The sequence below is a fragment of the Ictidomys tridecemlineatus genome, chromosome 1 (assembly GCF_052094955.1).
Source record: "Ictidomys tridecemlineatus isolate mIctTri1 chromosome 1, mIctTri1.hap1, whole genome shotgun sequence".
In the NCBI taxonomy this organism is placed as follows: Eukaryota; Metazoa; Chordata; class Mammalia; order Rodentia; family Sciuridae; genus Ictidomys; species Ictidomys tridecemlineatus.
Genome location: NC_135477.1, coordinates 16,377,428 through 16,398,682, shown reverse-complemented (window position 1 = coordinate 16,398,682; position 21,255 = coordinate 16,377,428). Strand labels below are relative to the sequence as shown.

The 21,255-nt window shown below is 38.1% G+C and overlaps 1 protein-coding gene and 1 pseudogene across 9 annotated transcripts in view; one reads left to right on the top strand and one right to left on the bottom strand.

Moving 5' to 3' along the window:
- The window catches only part of Vti1a (vesicle transport through interaction with t-SNAREs 1A), a 461,587-nt gene that overhangs the window by 135,763 nt on the left and 304,569 nt on the right, over positions 1-21,255 (top strand). The gene's annotated exons all lie outside the window — the stretch shown is intronic.
- On the bottom strand, positions 7,415-8,060 carry LOC101973886 (GPI ethanolamine phosphate transferase, stabilizing subunit pseudogene; annotated as a pseudogene).

Sequence of the window (21,255 nt, the reverse complement as noted above, 5' to 3'; positions counted from 1 at the left end):
AGTGCTCTGTTTGTGAGCATGAATTAAATCAACTACCTCCAATCAGAACTGTCCAATGACTTTTCATCATATTTAATATAAAAATCCAATTTTTACTGTGAACCACAAGTCCTTTCATTATCTGGCTACTTATACCTCCAACCATAATTCCCACTACTCTTCCATACCAGTCCCCCGTGATGCCCAGCACAGCTTCACCCAAGGATCTCTGTACTTGTTCTTCCCTCTGCCAGAAGCTCTTTCCCCACATCTCTAAGGGTCTTACTGCATCATTCAGGTGTGACATCCTCAGAAAGCTCCCTCCTGACTGCTCTTTCTAAACTAGTGTCTCGACTCATTCTCCCCTTGCCCTGCACTTTACGTTAGCTGACCTTACAGTCTATAAGATCAGGTCTTTTTTGTTCTGTACTTAGTCTCTAACACCTAAAACAGTGTCTGGTACAAAAAGTGAATGTTCAAAAAATCGTGAATGAATGAATGAATGAATCTTACAGATGTTTTAAATTTAATGTTTCGTGTGAGTTATCTCCATTATTTGCCATCACTCGTACGCGGATATGTACTTAAAAGTCTTTCATCTGCTATGTGCAGTTCCTCATGCTAAACCTTTGAAAATGCAAAAATAATAAAGTGCAATTCTTTGCTTGCCCTCAAAACATTTATAATCTAATAAAAAAGGTTAAATTTAGTAAATGTTGGCTGGCAGCATGTTGTAGTAGATGCTGAGAAGGGGGAGGTGAGGGTTAGTCTGGGTTCCGGACAGTGAGTATCAGTGTTTAGATTTGTGAAACTTAAGGAAAAGGCATTCTGGGTAAGGGGAACTACTTTAACAAAGGTACAGAGGCAGAAAAGTCCAAGGTGCTTTTCTGAAGGAAAATATTGACCAAAGAGAAACCAGAGTCAATAATGCCCCAATGACAGTAAATATTGAAGTTCAATAAAAACCAGTTGGCATGTCTGCTATGCACAAACAATATTGTTAACATTCAGAAATTTCTAGGTTAAAATTCTGACTCAAAAACCATTTACTGTATTTTTTAGAATTTAAACATCTATTTCTATAGGGATATTTTATAAATGTATTTGCTCTGTTTATTTGGTGCTAACCAGATACTCCATGATTGTCAACACTATTTACTATTTCTTGGGAAAGCGGTCGGTCATTAGTTGTTCCATGCCTCATCAGAGCATAACCCTTGACCTTTGAACTGATGTGCAATAGAATTCAATTCCTGTTCTATCATGAAACAAGGATTCTGTGTGTCCGATATTGTTGTTGTCGTTTTGTGGTGCTGAGGATTGAACCCAGGGCCTTATGCATATGAGACAAGCATTCTATCAACTGAGCTATATCTCCAGCCCCAGATGCTGTTACTAAGGCCAGAAAGGAGAAGCAGCCTGTGCCACAAGGTACCACTATCAGTTGTCAGCTCTGGTCCACATTTTATCTTCTTTAAGAGTAATGTTTCTGAAGGACTCTGGGAAACTGAATAAGCACATCTGAAATTGGATTTAGATTTTGAGAGAACTAGATGATCAAAATTAGGGTCCTTTGATGGGCTGAGGCTATTCAAATACAGATTAAAAACAATGCATTTCCATAAATTCTTAAGAAAACATGTGAACATCCAGGCCATATTTTACTGCGTGCTGTGGTTAAAGTCCATTAAGAATGGGAGGAACATCTTCTGACTCAACCTTGCCCAGTATCCGGGACTTAATGTTCACTGAATGAATGAATGAAATTTGTTTTTTTCTGAAATCTTTTGTTTATGCAGGTCCACAAATGGCCAGAAGCATATCCTGAGTATTGCTGAAAATGAGCAGTTAACGTACAAAAGTTTGATAAAATTGAACTAAAACCATGCAGGGCTTAAACAATAATAACTCAGAAAATAAAGGAAGATGGAAACTTATCAAAGCAAACCATTTAAACCCTAAAGTAGTTTGATTGCTTTGATGGTAAATTCTAAAATGCCTCAAGTAAAAGTAAAACTCTAATTGACTATGTTTTTAATAAAGAAATATTGGCACCAATGAATTTATAAGACATTCTGATGGACTTGACAGGAGTGTTTACGATCAGTTAGGCTTTCAGAAGTAGATACTAACATGTTTATAAGGGATGCATATATTGGGAAATTGTGGTCAAAATGTCAAATAGTGAAACAGCAGAGTTCAAGCTAGTTCACATCAATATTTATGATAATTTTGTAAACAGTTATTTGGATGATTTTTCATGATAGGTATGGCTTTAGAGAAAGATCTTTATGGAAACATATCAAACAAGGATCAATTTTTTAAAAAAATCATTTGGTCACATAGAACTATTTGACAGTATTATCGAGATAGCTTGATAAATAAATGTGCTGCTTACATGTTTTAAACCAAATTCGTGATTAGAGTATTCTTTATGTTAACTAAATAGTTATTTGGCGTCAAAAATGTTTATTGTTAATAGTTCTTTAAATTTTTAATCCATTAAATAAATGTGTAGTGTATTTTCTTCAGGCTTCTGCTAATGAATGAGGCTCTCTTCTGCCTCAGGAGCATTGCCATGCTGGCTGTGAAACTCAGCCATACCAGGGGGAAATGACTTGCTTAAGCTGATTTGGACCTTGTAGAATGTAATCTCAAGCATAACAGGCTAGGCCCAGAAGAACTGGAACACTGATTAATGGGGAACTTGTTGACAAGGTAATAAGATTAAGAGCCTGTTTCCTATATTGCAGAGGCTTTGCGGAACACTTGTCCCACTGAAGTCTTTTTGGTTCTAAGGATGCGGAGCTGTTCTTGACCACTGATGTATGACAGAAGTATGAAGGGTTTTGTTTAATTTTCCAGTAACATTTATTGCTGTTTTTCTGAGAATAAGAAGTCCTTATTTAATTTTATTTTGTTTTGTGTTTTGGTTTTTAGCCCTGTCAATATTAAGAGTACTTTTCTTTGTTGTCAGCATTTTTCTTTTTCCTTTTTCTCTTTCTCGGTACTAGAGATTGAACCCAGGGGAACTCTGCTACTGAGCTACACCCACTGTCCTTTTTATTTTTTATTTTGAAACTGGATTTCCTTAAATTGCTGAGGCTTCCCTCAACTTGTGATCCTCCTATCTCCACCTCTTGAGTTGCTGGGATTCCAGGTGTGCACCAGCTAGAATTTTTCTCATTCAGATACCTCTCCCACTACACACACCACCACTGGAACTACATACTATTTTACTTCAAACTGACTTCTTCACACTTCAAATCTCAAAACATGTCCTGAGAATTTCTCCAACCCCTTCCTGTAACATGAGATGCTCACAGATTTCTCAGGCAGTGAAAGGGGGCATTACATCTTCAGACCAGCTGAATAGGTAGCGAAGACTTGCTTTATGTCACCCATCTTATCAGCCCTCTACCCCCCCACACACCTTATCCTCCTCCCCGAAGCCTGTGTCAGCACATAAAGCATTGCTGTGTGTCTAATTACCTATAAAGGAGAAAAACCATCAATGTTGGTAGATGACAACACCAGTAACAGTCACAAAGACTTCATGACTCCTTCCCCCTTAAAAAAAACAATTTGGTCAAACCCTTTAGGCTCACAGTTGCCTCTGAGCTCTTTGCCTGTTGACCAGTGTGCTGTCATTTAGGATGGGGACGGCCAGTGTCAGACTCACATGCTTAAAAAATAAACTCTTTATTTTATTATTTATTTATTTTGGTCTGGAGGTTAGCTACTGCTTTAAGGATAAGAGTGAACTCTATCAAGCAGAGGCCGAACCCTATAATCCACGTGTTAATTTGGCATAGTGGTGCTTTGGAGCCAAATTGCCTGGGTTTGAATCCAAGCATTGCCTCCTCCAACTAGCTATATTGGCTTAGGGAAGTTATTCATCCTTTTTATACTTCAATTTTCCTTGGTTACAGAACAGATTTTTCACGACTCCGTGAAGATGCATGCAAAGGGGTTGTAGATGTTCAGGGCTAGAACAACACCTAAACAAACTAAGCTCTCAATGAATTTTATTTCTGTTTCTCTATCTCATTCTTTCTTCCTCTAACTCACTCTGTAATCTCCTGTCTACATTTTTGCTTTCTCTTGGTTCTAGAACACATCTAAGGTGCATTAGGATTAAAACAAGTATATGAGAACATCAGGGCAAAGAGAAAAATAAAAACTAAAATTAGTCAGAAATATACTAAGGCCCTATTCATTAATTAGAAGTAAATAAGCCAGGTATGTTGATGTATACTTGTAATCCCAGAGACTTGGGAGACTGAGGCAAGAGGATTGCAAGTTCAAGACCAGCCTTAACAACTTGGTGAGGCCCTAAGCAACTTAGTGAGAACCAGTCTCAAAAAATAAAAAGGGCTGAGGATGTGGCTCATTGGTAAAGTGCCTCTTTGTTCAACCCCCAGTACCAAACAAATTTGCTCTGAACTTCCTTTGGCCAAAGAGGAAAATCTAGTCAGTTATAAGCATCAAAACATCCAACAGGTGAAACACAAATTGGTTTTGAAAAGTACAGCTTTCCTTAGCCCCGAGTTTTGAGTGTCATTCTTCTTCTGGGCCTTCACAATAGGATGCCTGTGGGGTGGAACATGTCTTCAACCATATCTTCCATAGGTTCTCACATTCAGACAAATATAGGACTGGGGCAGTACTCACAGGTTTATTTGATCACAAGCCCTATTGGAGTTGCTAACCTAATATCACACCAGATACAGTACTTTACTATGGGGAATTGCCTATGGCTATTCATGGGTAAATTGAAGATTCAATAAAAGAGAAAATCTAGCTTTCGGAATAAAAGGGGTTGCTCTTTATGTGTGTTTACCTGTAGCCCATGGACATGCCTCTGAGTGTTCTTTGGGATTTGAAACTTTTGGAAACAATTAGACACTCCACTTATTTTGCTTCCAGACTTAGTCGAGCTGTACCCCTCCTTCCCTGGAACTGGTGGGCACATTTCTTCACACCAGGCTGCTTCCAGACATACCATTACTTCCCCAGTGCTCTTTCGATTACATAAACAACCCTGATACAGGTGGGAGGGCTGTATAAGGGTGTGAATTCCCAGGGAGGGGGATCACTGGGGGCCCTCTGGTAGGTTAACTGAGGCAGCCCTATATAGTAAAGCCATTCTGCAATGGCAAGTACTCTCCCCATGGCTTCCTTCCTTGAAACTTTCCCTCTCTCCCACCCACCATGATGCCAGGGATTGAACCTAGGACCTTGCACATGCTAGGTGAGCTCTCTACCTCCTGGCCCCAAAATTTTCACTTTAACCCCTCTCAGAGGGTCTTAAAGAAGGTATCCTTCCAGTAGATTCCCATGTCATTAACAATGCAGTTACATGCATACATAAAACCCCTGTTTAATATTTAAAACAAAGTACACGCAGTCCTCTAGATGTGATCAGAAAAGTGCCATGTGTATAAGTAGAACACTTACAGGGCACTAGAGGAGGCTGAGTAAATGATTTGCCAAGGAAAAATGATACACAAGAGCTACGGGCCACTTGGACCATAGTTTTAAGTTTGTAGGTATTAGTTCTTTTCTATATTTAGGTCATTGAAATAACCACTTAAACCACATGTAGACCTGCTGGCAAATATATTGAAACAGTGGTATAATTATTTGTTTTATGAAGGGGAAATGGGCCTTTTATATAATGACCTTACAATAAGTGTCATTTTTATGTGTGGAAAAATAAGCGCCTGCCATTTTCTTGTTATTCTGAGGTCAGAGCCTACCACAGAGATTTTAATATTTGAAAACTATTGTATTCACTGGAATCTCAGCATTTAAAATAATGATTTTCTCAAGATACAGCAATCTGATGCACTATATCTGACCTTCCTTAGTTAGGAAAATAAATTCTTCTAACACCTCTTATTTTGTGTTCTGCTACTTCTGTGTTGCTCGAACTGATGCTGGGTGATCAGGATGATTTTTCACTCCTTCAGCTTTAGTCAGCTTTTATCTGTTGGTATAGCTATCCTGTCAACTGATGTAGACACTTTTGCAGTCACTATGCCCTCAAATATTTGTACTTTAGAAAATCATTTTAACAAAATGTTCACTAGTAAAAATGGGTCAGAACTGGGTATGGTGGTACATGCCTGTTGTCCCAACTACTCAGGAAGATGAGACCAGAGGGTAACTTAAGCCTAGGAGTTTGAGGCCACCTGGACAATACAGTTGAGACCCCTAACTCAAAAAAAAGATGGTATATGTGGTTAGGTTAGGATAAAGACCTAGTGAATCTTATTTAAATACCAGTGAATTTTAAGAAGTTCCTCTTATTCTATGCTGCTTAATCTGCTGGATGCATACATTTTTTGGAGAAGGATTAAATAATGAGGTATATTTCTGCTCTTTGAAGGAAAAATCATTAAAATAATAACTTACTCTAGGAAAAAGAAGTACATAATAATATTGAACAAACACTTAAAATCATTAAATTAATGAAAGTAGCTTCAGCTTTAGAACAAGATCATTATAAATATACAAAAACTTTTTGGGTGGGTTGTTAAATAGTTTTAAAAATTAATGATGTCTAGGGTGTAGCTCAGTGGAAGAGTACTTGGCTGGCAAACACCAGGCTCTGAGTTTGATCCCAGCACTGCAAAAAATCAAATAGAACAATTATGCTAATGATGAAAAGAACTCCAAAATAATTTAAGAGTATAAACTCTTGAGAACAGGAATCATATCTTACTGACTTTGAAGTCCCCTCCTTGAATCAAATACTCTGTGTACAGTAGACAGACAATAAATGTTAGATAGTTCAATAATATGACAGATTTTAATAATTTAATTATGTTTTTACTTCGGCTTAGAGCCTGTGTTTCTAATTCTTAAAGACTTTCTTCTACTTTGTTGATATAAAATTGCTTAAAGCGATCACCTAGTGTGCATCTTTCCTACCATAGCATCACCCCTCAATTAAAAAAATGAACCTCATGTTGGTGAATCAACTGCACTGGGTTTTGTTTGCAGATTCAGTAGTGCCTCGTGGACAGTTCCAAATCCCTGTGGAAGGGGGCTCACTAGTGAAAGCCCTGAAGCCCTCAAGCAATTCACACCAGAATGGGACCTTGAATCTCACTTGTTACAGATTGGAGAAGTGTGGGCTTCCCATCACAGAGTAATGGCATTATTAAAGGCTATACCCTGGATTTATTTATTTATTATTATTATTATTATAAATTCTTTTATTTCAACTAGAAGGTACAATCTCTTGGGGGTTTCATAATTTTAAAAGCTACAATCACATCATGTTGAAACACATAAAACAACAATGCTGTAAGTGGAACTACTTGGCTTTGACCTCACACATTTCTGCACAGCCCTTGTGGAATCTGCACAAAAAAATGTCTTCTCCCTATGCTCTAATAAATTGTTCTTGTATATAAGTTGCTTTCTATTCCAGTACATCTAGAGTGGTGAAATAACAAGGCCATCCATGTAGCCAAAGGTCTCTCCAAGCATCCAGGACATGAGCCATGCCTGCCATGGTCTTTCCCAGTCCAGAGGAATAGGAAATACTCCAAGCCATGCTCCTACAAAACTAGAAATTGTAGTGATCAGGAGACTATATTCTCAAATGGATGTAACTCCATTTTTACTGAAAACTTTTAGCCATGCTTTGAGATTTGATCCTAACATATATAAACAAGGTACAGTAGTAAAACTAGACAAAAGAACCGCAAAAAAAAAAAAATTGATTCCAACACCAACTCTATTCCTGGTGCTCCATATAGATCCATATAGAACAAAAATCACATGAAATAAAAGCAAGACATAAGAAAGTAGACACAACATTTCAAAACTCTGGTTACCTTATGTGATAGTGAACTTCTTTTAGAGGATACATTTGGTTTTACTACCAAATATAATACTAGATTGACAGCAGTTCCAAAAACAGAACAGATGTACAACCACATCAAGTGTGTTTCCAATATTGAGAAGTTCTCCAAGAACACTGATGGAATGAAGATGTGTAGAATAATTGAAAATATGCATAAAAGATGGGTATACAGTAGTCTCTTGGTATCTGTATCCTTCATGGTGTTTTTGGTTTTTGTTATTGTTTTGGGGTTGCTGTTGTTGTTTTCCTTTGGTCGTTAGATAACTCTCCTGACCGCACAGGGGAAGGGGAGGCCCCACTGCCTCCCTCTCTAAGTGCATCAGGCTGCCATGACCCTCACTGGATTGATTCTTTTTATCCTGTGATACTGGGGATTAAACCCCTGTCCTTGTGCATGCTAAGCAATCACTCTATCCCTGAACTACATCCCAGCTTTATTGTATTTCAAGGCAGGGCCTCACTAAATTGCCCAGGCTGCTTCAAATTTGCAACCCTCCTGCTTCAGCCTCCCAAGTAGCTGGGATTACAGGCATGAGCCACTGCACTCTGCCTATACTCTGGCTTTTAGGTAAAATAATTACAGAAAAGTTGTGTTAAATACACAAGAAAAGAAAAATAAAGCCAAACTTTCACACAGATGCTGAATTCACAAACATATATAGGGTTGAGAGGTGCCAGACTGAGCACTTACAATACACATGTAGCATAAATTTTAGATGAGGTGCACTGAAATATTTTTCCACTTAAAGTCATCTTCATTGTTCCGGGAGAATGGTGGAAAGCATACTTTTCTAGTCATTCTGTTTTTCAGGATCATCTGTTTGGGACCACACTGTGGCCAAGCCTCTGGAAAACATGGGCAGCCCTAGTAGTATCTCTAAGAGTTTTAAAGGGGCCATCGATTAGCTGGCGTTGCTCCAGGTAAAAGCCTCCCGAATCAATAATCTCAGGAGCCTCACAATCTCACTTTCCTTTCAGAAGCATTTCCCAAGCAAAATGTGGCAGAAAGCCAAAGAATTCTTAATTTGGAAAGGAAGTTTGCAGTCTTCCAGTTTGATTTTTATCTCCTACCCAAACTTCTTTTAAATAATTGATTTTAATTTTATAACATAATGAGTAAGATTATTTTAATAAAAAGGAAAAAATAAATTTGTGTAGATTTGTTTTGCTTCAGGAGATTATCACCCAGCACTTGTGACAAAATGCCTGTGTAAGAACTTTTCTTCCTCTGAATTTTAGGATGAATCTAGATCATCTGGACTGTACAACAACAACAACAAAAAAAAAAAAAAAAAAAAAACCTGAAAATGTTAGTTGTCATCATACTGGCTTTTGCATTTTTCTTAATAGGGCAAATGAGCCCACTTCCTAAATTTCCTTATGTTAACTGTCAAGAAACCCAGAACTGTTTTCAGTCCCAGCCATTTGTAATTAGAGCTGTCCCAGCATGGTGACATTGACAAACACCAATCTTCAACAAGCAACAATAGTGGAATGGTGTTACCAGGTTTGGCTAAATCCAGTGGTTCTAGGTGTGACTTGCAAATAAGACCTCCTGTCTTGTCAGATGCAGGTGGAGCAGAACAGGCTGTGGATCTTCTGGGCCTTTTGTCTGCGCCCTGTTGCTCTTCATTGTTTTCTATCGAGCAGTAACTCATAAAAGGATTAGATGTTCGGATTGAGTGTCCAGGCTTGCAGTAGGTAAATTCCTGGAAAGCTCCCTGGTAATTTAGCAGCCTGTTGTGGTCATTTGTATGAAATCTACTTTTGCATGACCTTTCTCAATACATGTTATAAAAAATAATATGAGATACAGTGGAAAGTTTTTCAAGTTACTTAGAAGTAGTCAAAATGATGTCACCAGAAAACATTTAATTTTTAATGTCAGCACCCAAATTAATATCTTTGGTATCTAAAAGCCAAATCTGTTGCGGGCTGTGTGGGAGTGACTTATGCTTACTTAAATCTGACAGATTGTTGTCTTTGGTAAAGCCAATTTGTACAGAAAGGTAATTATTAAAAGCTTTTTTTTCCCCTACTTTTTTTTTGGGGGGGGGGACATTTTTGGAGTACCCAGAGGTGCTTTACCACTGAGCCACATCTCTAGCTCTTTATATTTATTTGTTTGTTTATTTATTTATTTTTATTTTAAGACAGGGTCTCACTCAGTTGCTTATGGCCTTGCTAAGTTGCTGAGGCTGGATATGAACTTGTAAGCCTCTTGCCTCAGCCTCCCAAGCCACTGGGATTACAAGTGTGCACCACCATCCCAGCAAAAAGCTACTCTTATTTGGGTACAAACTTATAGAAACTCAAATTATTTTAAAATAGAACAAACATTTTATTATAAATTTGAAAACTGAAATGTCAAAATTTTCATGTGATTAGAAATATGGCTACTTCTACATTCTAATATTAGAGAGAAGTTTGTCCTTAGAGAGGTGAGAAAGATCAACATGGTTTCAGTGAAGGTTAACAGGAACAGACAACAGTGTTCAGTATCACTTAAACTGAATTTTCATAATATAAATTTGGCCCCTTGTACTTTTTTTGTAATCTTTTTTAAAAAATTTATTCTTATTTGTTATATATGACAGCAGAATGTGTTTCAATTCAAAATATACATATATAGCACAATTTTTCATATCTCTGGTTGTATACAACATAGAGTCACACCATTCATGTCTTTATACATGTACCTAGAGTAATGATGTCCATCTCATTCCATTGTCTTTCCTACCCTCATGCCCCCTCCCTCCCCCTTCCTCCCCTTTGCCCTATCTAGAGTTTGTCTATTCCTGCCATGTGCCCCACCATCCCCATTATGAATCAGCATCCTTATATCAGAGAAAACATTCAGCATTTGGTTTTTGGCGATTGGCTTACTTTACTTAGCATGATATTCTCCAACTCCATCCATTTACCTGCAAATGGCCTCTTGTACATTTAACATAGGGTGATTTCTTCCTCCTTTCCATTAGTTACAGTAAAGATGACATCTTTTAAAACAAGCCTTGGGTAGACAATAACCAATAAAATGTGGGTGTCATGTGTGTAGTGTAATAATATATTTGGGCCTATGTGTTCGGACACTTAGTTCTCAGTTTTTACCAATTATTTTATACCTAAGCTGAACATTTCACAAATGTTGATGTGAGGTAGAAAAATAACTATTTTCTTTTCTGTTTTATGTATAATGGATGTTTTTATATAAATTTTCCTTGGTATTAACAGTTATTCAACAGGACAAGCAAATATTGGGATTTCTTTCTAGTAAAGCATGTACGTGGTATACATATCCATTCAGTCATTTCTAAAAGGCTGGCTCTAATGGAGAAATAAAAAGAATGTTTTAATGATGAGAGATACACAATAGTCTTGTAGTTGTTGATGGAAGGAGTCTCAAAATGTTTCAATTATGTGCTTTTTACAATTGCTAAAAATTTTTTTTTGCATTCGTCTTTTCACCCTTTATTTCCTAGAATTTTTATATTATTGAGAGAATATGCAAAGAATGTTTTAGAAAAAAAACAATACAGAGTATTTTCTGCTCTCCCTTGACTTCTTATGTTGGTACATGAATCTCTACAAAATTCCTTCTCCAAAGATGTCCAGAAATACTTAACTTCATCCACCATGTTTCTTATGCCCTCCACCTCCTTCCTCCATATCCACAGAGCTCATTCTCTCTTGGTCTTTTTCTCTCTCACCTCCTTCTGCCTTTTTTTTTTCTTTTTGTCTCCCCTCTTTTGCAGAGTCTTCCCTGTCTAACTTTAAATTGATTAGAATGCATTAATTTTTAAATAAGTGTCACATATCCTTAACTGAGCACTAAAAGGTTGAGAAGGCTTCATGGTGTAGAGTCTGATCCAAAACTAAGTGAGAAGAATTTTAAAAACAAGGGCTGCCCTTCATTAGCCCTCCTGCTATCTCCTGACAGGCTCCGTGCCCCTACGTGGCCATGCCAGGCCAGGGCAAGCCCCGCTGCCGTGCACCATTTACCCTCTGTCAGCAGCTTCAGTCAGAGCCAGGCGATACTGTACATGCGAGTCTGTCATGCGTCAGCCTCAATTAAGCTCATATTGCTGTGCTTAGGAAACGCAACAGCCTCCTGTTAACCATTTTTTTGTTGTTTCTTTTTTTCCCCCTCCTTTTTCCATTTTTTCTCATTCACCTCTCTTCAGAAACCCATGTTTCATTTGGTGAAAGTATGTACATGCTATTTTAACTTTTTACAAAGAGAAATGGGTTTTAAAGGAAGGAACTCATTTAGGTTCCAGTACGTTGCCTCTACTCATGGAAATGTGCTCAAATATGCCCAAATGTGTTAACACCTGAGTGTGTTATTTAAAACAGGGAATTATGGGCAGCCCGACTGACATTTTGTACCTGTGCCAAGTTTGGTCTTGAGTCTTACAAAGCAGTTTGCCATTAGGTCTTTTAAGAGTAGAGGAGCAGCAGCCGTCCAGCTTTATCAAACGTTGAGGTGCTTCCTTCTTCACAGTCTGTCATTGACTCATGCCCTTGGCATCTAAGGTGGTGGTTTTTTTGAAAGGAGAATGGAATTGTACTACTTTTTTTTTTTTTTTTTGGTGGGGGGAGTGTAGACAGCACCAGTTTATATTTGGTTCACTATTTTGTGGTTTACCATAAGTTTATGGGAAAAACAAAAAGACCACCCGTGGCTTCTTCATGCTGGGTAGCTTGTCAGCCAAGTTAGTCTCTTATGAGCAATTACCTTTTAAAGGGAATGCTCAAAAAAAAAAAAATCAGCAAGAAGCTTTTGGAGACATTTTTCTCTTTATTCTGATAACTAATGAACACTCAAAAGAGCTCCTTATGTACTTGAGTGTATAGGTCGGTGTGGAATTAGATGGAGTTTTGAAGGATTTGTGGAGATTTTATGGGCCTGGTCATTTTGTGAACTTCTGCCAACCTAAGAGGCTGTTGTCAGTCACAAGGCACAGTGTGACAGAAATCACAACACTGTAAATACTGGGAGGTTTGTGGCAGGACACAAGGTTCTTAGCAGAAAGCAAGGTCAGTTTCACAGATGAGAATGGAGACAAAAAGTATGTAGGTATTTTTTTCTTTTTTCCTAAGCACACCACCAGCATAGGTAAGTAGCTTTTAAATAGCATCATATTGATGATCAATCCATGGAAACGGATGGAGTATACAGATAATGGAATTCAGACTTCCAAAATATGGAGCCAAAGGATCATTGCTGATTTTATTAATTGAAAAACTTAAAAATCCATAATTATCCAAAGTTCATATTGCCAATAGGTTAAGGATTTCCAATAAGATGGTGTAGCAGTCCACAATATTGGCTTTCTGGGAGATGTATATTAGTATTAAATGTGAAGTTATTGAATGTCCTGAGAGAAAATTGTTTGCAAGAACCAACTGTCACAGTAGTTTAGCAGGGCAGGGTTTGCCTGAGATACTGCAGATTTAAGAGATTTCCATCTGGAGAATAAATGGCAGCAGAGAGGCTATATAAATTAATATTTATGAATATTTCTTTTGTACCCCAGGTCCTGATGAACATCATAGAAGGAGTCTTCAGTTTAATCTTTCCTAGCAACCACATTCTTATTTGGATAAGTCCCACACCAGTGACTTTTTAGGTTCATCAATTTAGTAAATATTTTTGAGCCCCTACTAAGTGGCAGATGCTTGTTAGGTACAAATGAGTCAGTGCTGAACAAAATAGACATCCCCACCCCTCATGGACTTTAAAGCCTAGTGGTGGAAATAACCATTAAAAATGTATAATTTTAAACCATATGAAATGGATTGACTGAAGTAGAGAAGGGTGTTTGTTAAAGTGTGTAATGGGGATCTTGATCCTAGGCTAAGGGTCAGGAAAATATTCCCAAATAGGTGATATATGCTAGGTGATCTGTGATGTGTAGGAGTGTAGTACACAAAGCAGGTGGGGAATTCTGGGCAATGGGAAGAGCCCACTAAGAAGAAAGAAGAACATGCAAAACCACTGGGGCCGGAAAGAGCATAGCATATTAAGGAACTAGAAGACAGTGTGGCTGGAGCTTAGGGGATGAGGTAGAATTGGTAGTATGCACCCAGAGCCAGAAAGGCAGCCATCATAGCCTCTTCATGGCCATATCTAGGTTTACTCTTTATCTGAAGGGCAGATATTTTCCATCTGAAAAATGAGAAGGTTAGAATTCAAGTTCTCAACCTTGGAAGCTGTTGGAAATTAGTAACATTTTTCATTGTTTCAGTTACCTGACTTTAGCAGGTAGAGGCCAGGAATGTTAAATGTCTTTGAGCATTTGAGAGAGCTCCAAGGGACAAGGATTTGTCCAGCTGAAAATGCCAATTTAGGGCCTCTAGAGAAGGCACTGTACTAACAGTCATTTGAGTGGCTTGCCAGCCTAACAGTGTATTATTCCATAAATAAAAGTAAAATGCAGACTCTAGAAAACAGTGAAGATAATGGCAATGATTTTATTTTATTTTATATGAAAATCTTAGAACTTTCATACTAAAACAAATGAATGCTACATTAGTTGAGATGGAAGAGGTGTCTCAATCTATATATAACTGGAAATTAGATAAGCTAAAACATGTTTGTTTGATGCACTGGAGGCCTTTCAAGACAATAAGGGAAATCTAAAAGAGGAAAAAAAGAGGGAAACAACAAGCTAAAGCCAGACTAGAGAGCCATGAGCTAGACTCAAATACAAAGACTAAGTTCTCTGGGACCAATGCCACCCCCAGCCCTGCAGTTGAGAATCTAAGGTACAGAAGTGCACACCCACTTGCATTCGTGCCCATGCACGTCGTGCACACACACATAATGGGACAGCTAAATTTGAAACTTCTATTTAGCCAGTACACATGAAGAAGGTAAAAATAGTCTTGGGTAAATCATACCTACTGAGTTCCAGCAAAAGTAAGCAAATGCTTTTCTGGAAGAAAGTCTCCCTAAATTAGGCTCTCTGTATTCCCACAGATTAAACTGAAAAGTTATAAAAAATTTACCAAACAGTGCACAGAAGAAAATTACCATAAATGAGAATCTACTTTAACAGCAAACAACACATTTTTATTTCCCAAGATTTTCAGATGTTGGAATCATCAAAAAAATTAAAAAATTATATATAATTATATGTATGTATGCAGAAAATAAAAAAGGAATTTGTGAATGATGAAGCAATAGTTGACTATTAAAATGACCATATAGAACTTTTTGAAATTAAAATATGGATGAGTAGGTTTGTAAGCAAACAAGAGAAAGTTGGAAAGATACTTAGTGAATTGGAAAATGTATTATACAGAATTCAGCACAGAGAGAAAATTAGATTGAGAACATGAGAGACATGTTGAGACATGGAGGAAGAATGAGAAGATTCAAAGACATCAATTGGAGTCCCAGAAGGTAAAATTTAGAGGAGCAATATTTGAAAACAAAATAATAACTGAGAATTTTTTAAATGTGGAAAAAGACAAAAATCCAGATATACAATATAGACCAAGCAAAACAAATACAAAGACGTTCACATCTAGTCATACTGTTTTGAAACTGTAGAACACCAAAGTCAATGAGAAATAAAAGCAGCCAGAAATAAAAGACTCATCACCTAGAAGCAAGCAATAAGTTAATTAAAAGTATCTTAGCAATAATCAAAGACAAAAGACAGTGGAATAATGTCTTCCCAGCATTTAGGAGAAAATAACTTCCAGCCTAGAACTGTCTTCTCAGCAAACCGTCTTTCAATAACAAGAGCAAAGCAACATTTTTAGAGAAATACAAACTGATATTGCCATCCATAGACATTTCACCAAAGAAACTTGTACTTCATAAAGAGGGAAATTACTTCAAAAGAAAGCCAAAAGAGTAAGACTAAAAAGTGAACAAGAATTTACTAAATCAAATGAAATCTTAAGTATTTTAAGATTTACACTTATAATCTAGATTAAAAATACCAATAGGAGTTAGGGTTTAGCTCAGTGGTAGAGGGTTTGTCTAGCATGTGATAGGCCCTAGGTTTGATCCCAAGTACTAAAAAAATGAAATAATAGTAATAACTAGTTTGAGGAACGATGTTGTTTGAAATAATAGAAATGTTCTTGCTCTTGGTCTTATTGTTGAAGTTAAGAGGGGAGTGATCAGAGTTGAGATATTTTGAGATATTCTAAGCACCTGTAATCTTCAGGAAAGGAATTAACTTTAAACTCGTTTCAATGCATGGTAAAATTGTAAGTGTAACCATTAAAAGGATAAAATGAAATTATCTGAATTCAAAAAATTACTTGCATTTCTATGTAACAGTCAAAAAAATTGAAACAAAGAATAAAGGGCACCACATACAACTATAGAAGTTACCTGGAAATGAACATAACAAAAGATATGCAAGATCTGGGGCTGGAGTTGAGGCTCAGAGGTAGAGCACTTGCCTAGCACATGTGAGGCTCTAGATTCGGTCCTTAGCACCACATAAAAATAAATAAAGATACTGTGTCTATCTACAACTAAAATGTGTATAGTTAATAAAAGATGTATGAGATCTAATTTTTCTACTTTGCAGCTGTGATCATGAGCAAGTTACTTTGTCTGAATCTCAATTTCTTATCTGTAATATAGCAATAAAAGTAGTACTTACTTTGTACTGTGGTAAAAATCAAGTGAGAAGTAACATTTAGCACAGTGCCCCATTGTCACCATCAACCTCATCAGGCTGAAAGCCATGAGAGAAGCCATGGCCCACTGTTCATCTTCTCAGAGTCTAATAGTGATGATAATACAACAGGCAGATAGTTATCAGAAGCTTGAAAAGTTGTAAATGACAGAAGGTGACAATCAACCAACTGTGAAGAGAAAAATTTTGATCCAGAGAAAAGAGGGTGGGTCCTCAGACAAGACTTTGTGAAGTAGATGATTTTTGAGCCCAGCTTTAAACTACTGGTAAAGTGGAGTAAGCGTGCTATGATTTGGGAGGGCACTGTGTACATTCCTGAGTCCACCTTAGCTGAGTATTCTCAGGACATTCCAGAGGAACAGCAAGGAGATAGGAAGCATGGGAAGAACAGGGTGCAGTTCTGCTTGGCTGGCCGAGAGGAGATGAGGTTGAAGATGGGTTAGAGGAAAGACACTGAGGTAACACAGGTGAGCTTTCTCTGCACAGCCCATTGTGACAGTGAGCCAAGTATTAATTAGCTGTCAGATAAGAAAATGTCTGGAGGAATCTCTAAGGAAAGGTAAATCCAGCCTCTGGAACATTGCCTGGCACATTAGTAAACACAGTTTGGGGCTTTGGGGGTTTTGTTTTTGGTTTTTTAAAATAATTAATGCCTATAGTGCAGTGGGTACTGAAAAATTGTCTTATTGGTGATGTCATGTCAAACTCAACTAGGGTTTTTTTCCAATTGACTCTCATGATTGAAGGAATTAGTACATGCATGGTCTGAGCCAGCCCATTGCATCTGGAATGAAATGGTTCTTTGGGGAGAAGCAGTGGAAAGGGTGCTTATTGGGACTATGAATGTGGAAAGTGGAGACATGATAATGATGACGGTCTCTAGCCCAAGTGCCTGTGTGCGTAAGCACATGCAGCTGGGGGTGGGAGGGCTTTCCTGGGATGGGGAAAACGTGGGCCCCAGGATCTCAAATCGAATTTAGGAGCTGTACCGAATTTCCAACAGCTCTTGTTTGAACCACTTGCTGCCTCCACCTGGGAGGCCCCCAAGCTCCAGGGCTGGCCTGGTGCTTCTTTAATGTCGTTCCTGCAGAATATACAGGCTATGTTTGTTTCTTATTTCCAAACCATACCTAATTTTTACAGAGCTTTTCACTTTAATGTTTGGCCCAGATGCACATAATCATCATTCTGCTCATGACTAGACACAGCTGGGGGAAGAATGCCTGCTAGATGAGACTTTAATGAACTTCCTTCCTTGTGAGTAGGGTCTGGGATAAAATGTGCATGGATCTGTCTACCTTTTTTCCTGACAGTGGAACTGATTTGTTTGCCAACTAGTGAGTAGCAGAATGGATCCTGTGGGTGGATGGAAGTTAAAGGTGCAAGAGGAGGAGACCCCAGCTGGTGAAGGACGTAAGTGAATAGACTGTGGAACAGAGAATACAGCTGTTCAGGTGCCTGGGAAGGTCTTGACCTTTTGAATAGTTTTTTGATTTTTGAAACTGTTCAGCAACAATCTGGAAGTGTTCCCAGGACCTTTAAAACTCTCCACTAAAGTAATTCTGGCAACAGTGCGGAAATCTTTGTGATAGGTAGAAGCACACTATGTTTTTAGGCCTGCTAAATAACTTTGTGTAATACTAACAGTGCATGTTGTACCTTTCACTTAATTATTATTAAACTTTAATAGAATTTGCATCTCATTGTTGGCCTATAGTATCTGGCTCTTTGCAGTATTTCCATTACTGATCATTCAGACTATTTGATTCCTACAAGCATTTTATAACTTCTGTGGTGGGAGACACTGTGGAGATATAAAGAGGAAAGACAGACTTTGCTCTCCAGGGGTTTTGTTTAGTGGATAAAAGAAGAAGGCTTGCTTGCTAAGCTGATGGTTAAAGCAAAAGTGCAAACTACTTATTGACCATAGAGAAGAAGAAATGGATTCAGTTGAGGAATACTGGGAGGATTTCTGGTTGGGGTCAAATTGTAGGGTGTGTGTGTGTAAACACGTGTGTGTAAACACGTGTGTGCTTGTGACACCGGGCATCAAACCCACAGGCATTGTACCAATGAACTACATCCCAGACCTTTTTATAATTTTTAAGATAAGTCTCACTGAGTTGCCCAGACTGACCTTGACTTTGTGATCCTCCTGCCTCAGTCTCCCAGGTCGCTGGGATTACAGGTATGCGCCACAGCACTCAGTTGAGGGTCAGTTTTGAACTGAGAATTTTAAGCAAGGAACGAGGGATAGGAGAATTCAGAGATGCTTGGGAAAAGCGACAGTCTGGGAACATGAAGTGCTTTGGAAGTATGCTTCGGGAAGCAGATGAGCCACACGTGCGGTGGGCTGGGGCCAACAGCAGAAGCCTTGCCTGTCGGCCAGGACTTGGGTCTATATAAGGCACTGTAGGTTTTCCTTGTTTTATGGACAGAGACTTCAGAGACCCTATTGGTTGCTATTTATTGTTCAAAGATGAAAATTTTTTGTTGGGAATGGCCTTTTCTTCCGTCTTGTTTTGGTAATTTTCAGTAACTGTCATTTGTTTCAATATTCACCAGTAAACTCTAAGTAGACTGACCATATAAGGACTCATCACTGTCTCCCAAAGTGTGTTTCCCTGCAGAAGGTGTTCCCCCAAAAGAGGGCTTCCTGGTCACATGTCCCTGTGCTGCCTATTGCACTCCTGTCTTAGACGGTCAGATTGTACATTACCATAGAAATGGTTCTGAGAAGAAAAGTCCTTTTTAATTGTCTAACGAAGAGTTGCTCAAATGTGTTTGGTCACAGATTCTGTTCATCTTATTAACATCTCACAAAACAAGTTGGGGAAAATGTTGGATTAGGGTACACTTCCTAAATAGTTTTTACTTGTGTTTCTCATAGTTCCCATAACATCCCAATGAGATTGTCATTATTTTCCATCTTTCAAATAAGACCTGAAATTATATGACTTTCCCCAGTTTACAGACCCAAAAGAAAACCAAAATTTGTACTTAGATTGCCCTGACCTGAGAGCCATCCCACCCCATTACACTACCTCTTACTTTCATATACATCATTTCACTGAGCACCCTGTGTCTTACCTGGCTCTGGGTCTGTCCCAGGAGCCTTTTTTATGTGTGTCTTCCTTAGCTGGTCTAGTCGTGGCCTCAGCCTACACCCTTAATTGTCCATTGTGCAGCACCTTTCATGGTCTGCACTCTTCCATGTGGATCTGACCACTCCAAGTGCACAGTATTATGTGTTAGCCTCCCCACACGCCTTTTTTTGTACACTTGTCTTCATTCTCCAGGCCTGATGCTCCTTAAATACCGGGTACATTTAGTAGGTTTGTGTCTAACGCATTTCTTGGCCCACCGTGTCTCTCGGTGCTGCTTTGCTGAATGAGAACATTGCTCGGGAGTGGGGATCTGGAGTGAGACCTGGGCACTTTTTCTTGCTCTGGTACTGGTTGTGCTGCTGGGTCAACTTGCTAAGAAACAAAAAGGTGGGTTTTCTTTTCTGTATGCAGGTAGTTAATCCACTGATAGGGAAACAGTTATCCCATCAAAATGTAAGCACAGAAATGTACCACAAAATGCAAAACGCCAATCAATATATTTAAAAGCCAAATTGGAAACTGGGCTCTGTGCTTCTGAAAGAGACTTCAGGTACAGTTGTTTCTGTAGGTTTTAACCCTACCTGGTACAAGGCACACCCGTGCAATAGGATCTGTACTTCAGCTTCCTCTGCCTTTTATTTATGCATTTTTTAGCTTTGGCTTTGGAAAATCTTAATGCAAACCAACAGTGCTATTTTTATGTATGAAATTTTATATTTATAGAATAAATAGTGTCTTAAAAAAATGAAGTGTAATAAAACCAGGTAGAAGAGTCACAACTAAAAATAGTCACATATTTCTTTATAAGGGACCAAGGGAAAATCAAGAAATAAGTGCAGACTGCCCATGTTCTAAAACAAAATAAGACTTGAAAGATAAAATGATCGATTCCTATAATTTAGAATTTTTTTACCTAAGTTAGTTAGTTCTAATTTCTCTGTTCTTTTAAGAGTTTGGTGTAGCATACCTCTTTCAGACATCCTGAAACTTTTTGTGAAATAGCTGTAGTTTTTAAGGCTGGTTCAAAAATCTGAACTAAAAAATCCAAAGCACAAGTTAAGGGGTAGATTAGCCAAAAGTTTAAGCTGTGTAAGTAAGAATGGGCTCTAACTTAAGTTTTCAAAATTCCAATTATGGGTGTTCAAGTGCATTTGGACAAGCTGGGTTTGTTATTTCTGGAGTTAATAAGCAATTTCACAATGTACTATATATCACTTTTAAAGACATGATAAATTGTCCCTAATGGTATTGTGTGTATAAACTAGAGCTCTTTCTGCTGTGTATATAATTCTCAGGATTGGGTGGTACACCTGAAAAGGCTTGGATTTTAATGGGGCCTTTTTAGCACTTTTGCACCTCGTATGCTCAGGATTATGCTTGATTGATGACTTTAAATGTGCTGGCATGAGAGATATGTAGATCTTAATGCTCTTAAACCATTTGTTTTCCAATCTCTGTAAAAGGTCCCTCTGTTTGGGGGTAACACTTTATCCTTCTTAAGTAAACAGAAATAGGTTTCTGGGATTTTGCTCTTTAGCATTGTAAATCCAACAGGAAAGAGACAAGCTAGAGGCTTTTAAGAGAAGGCTAAAAACACCATGTTCTCATTTTATTA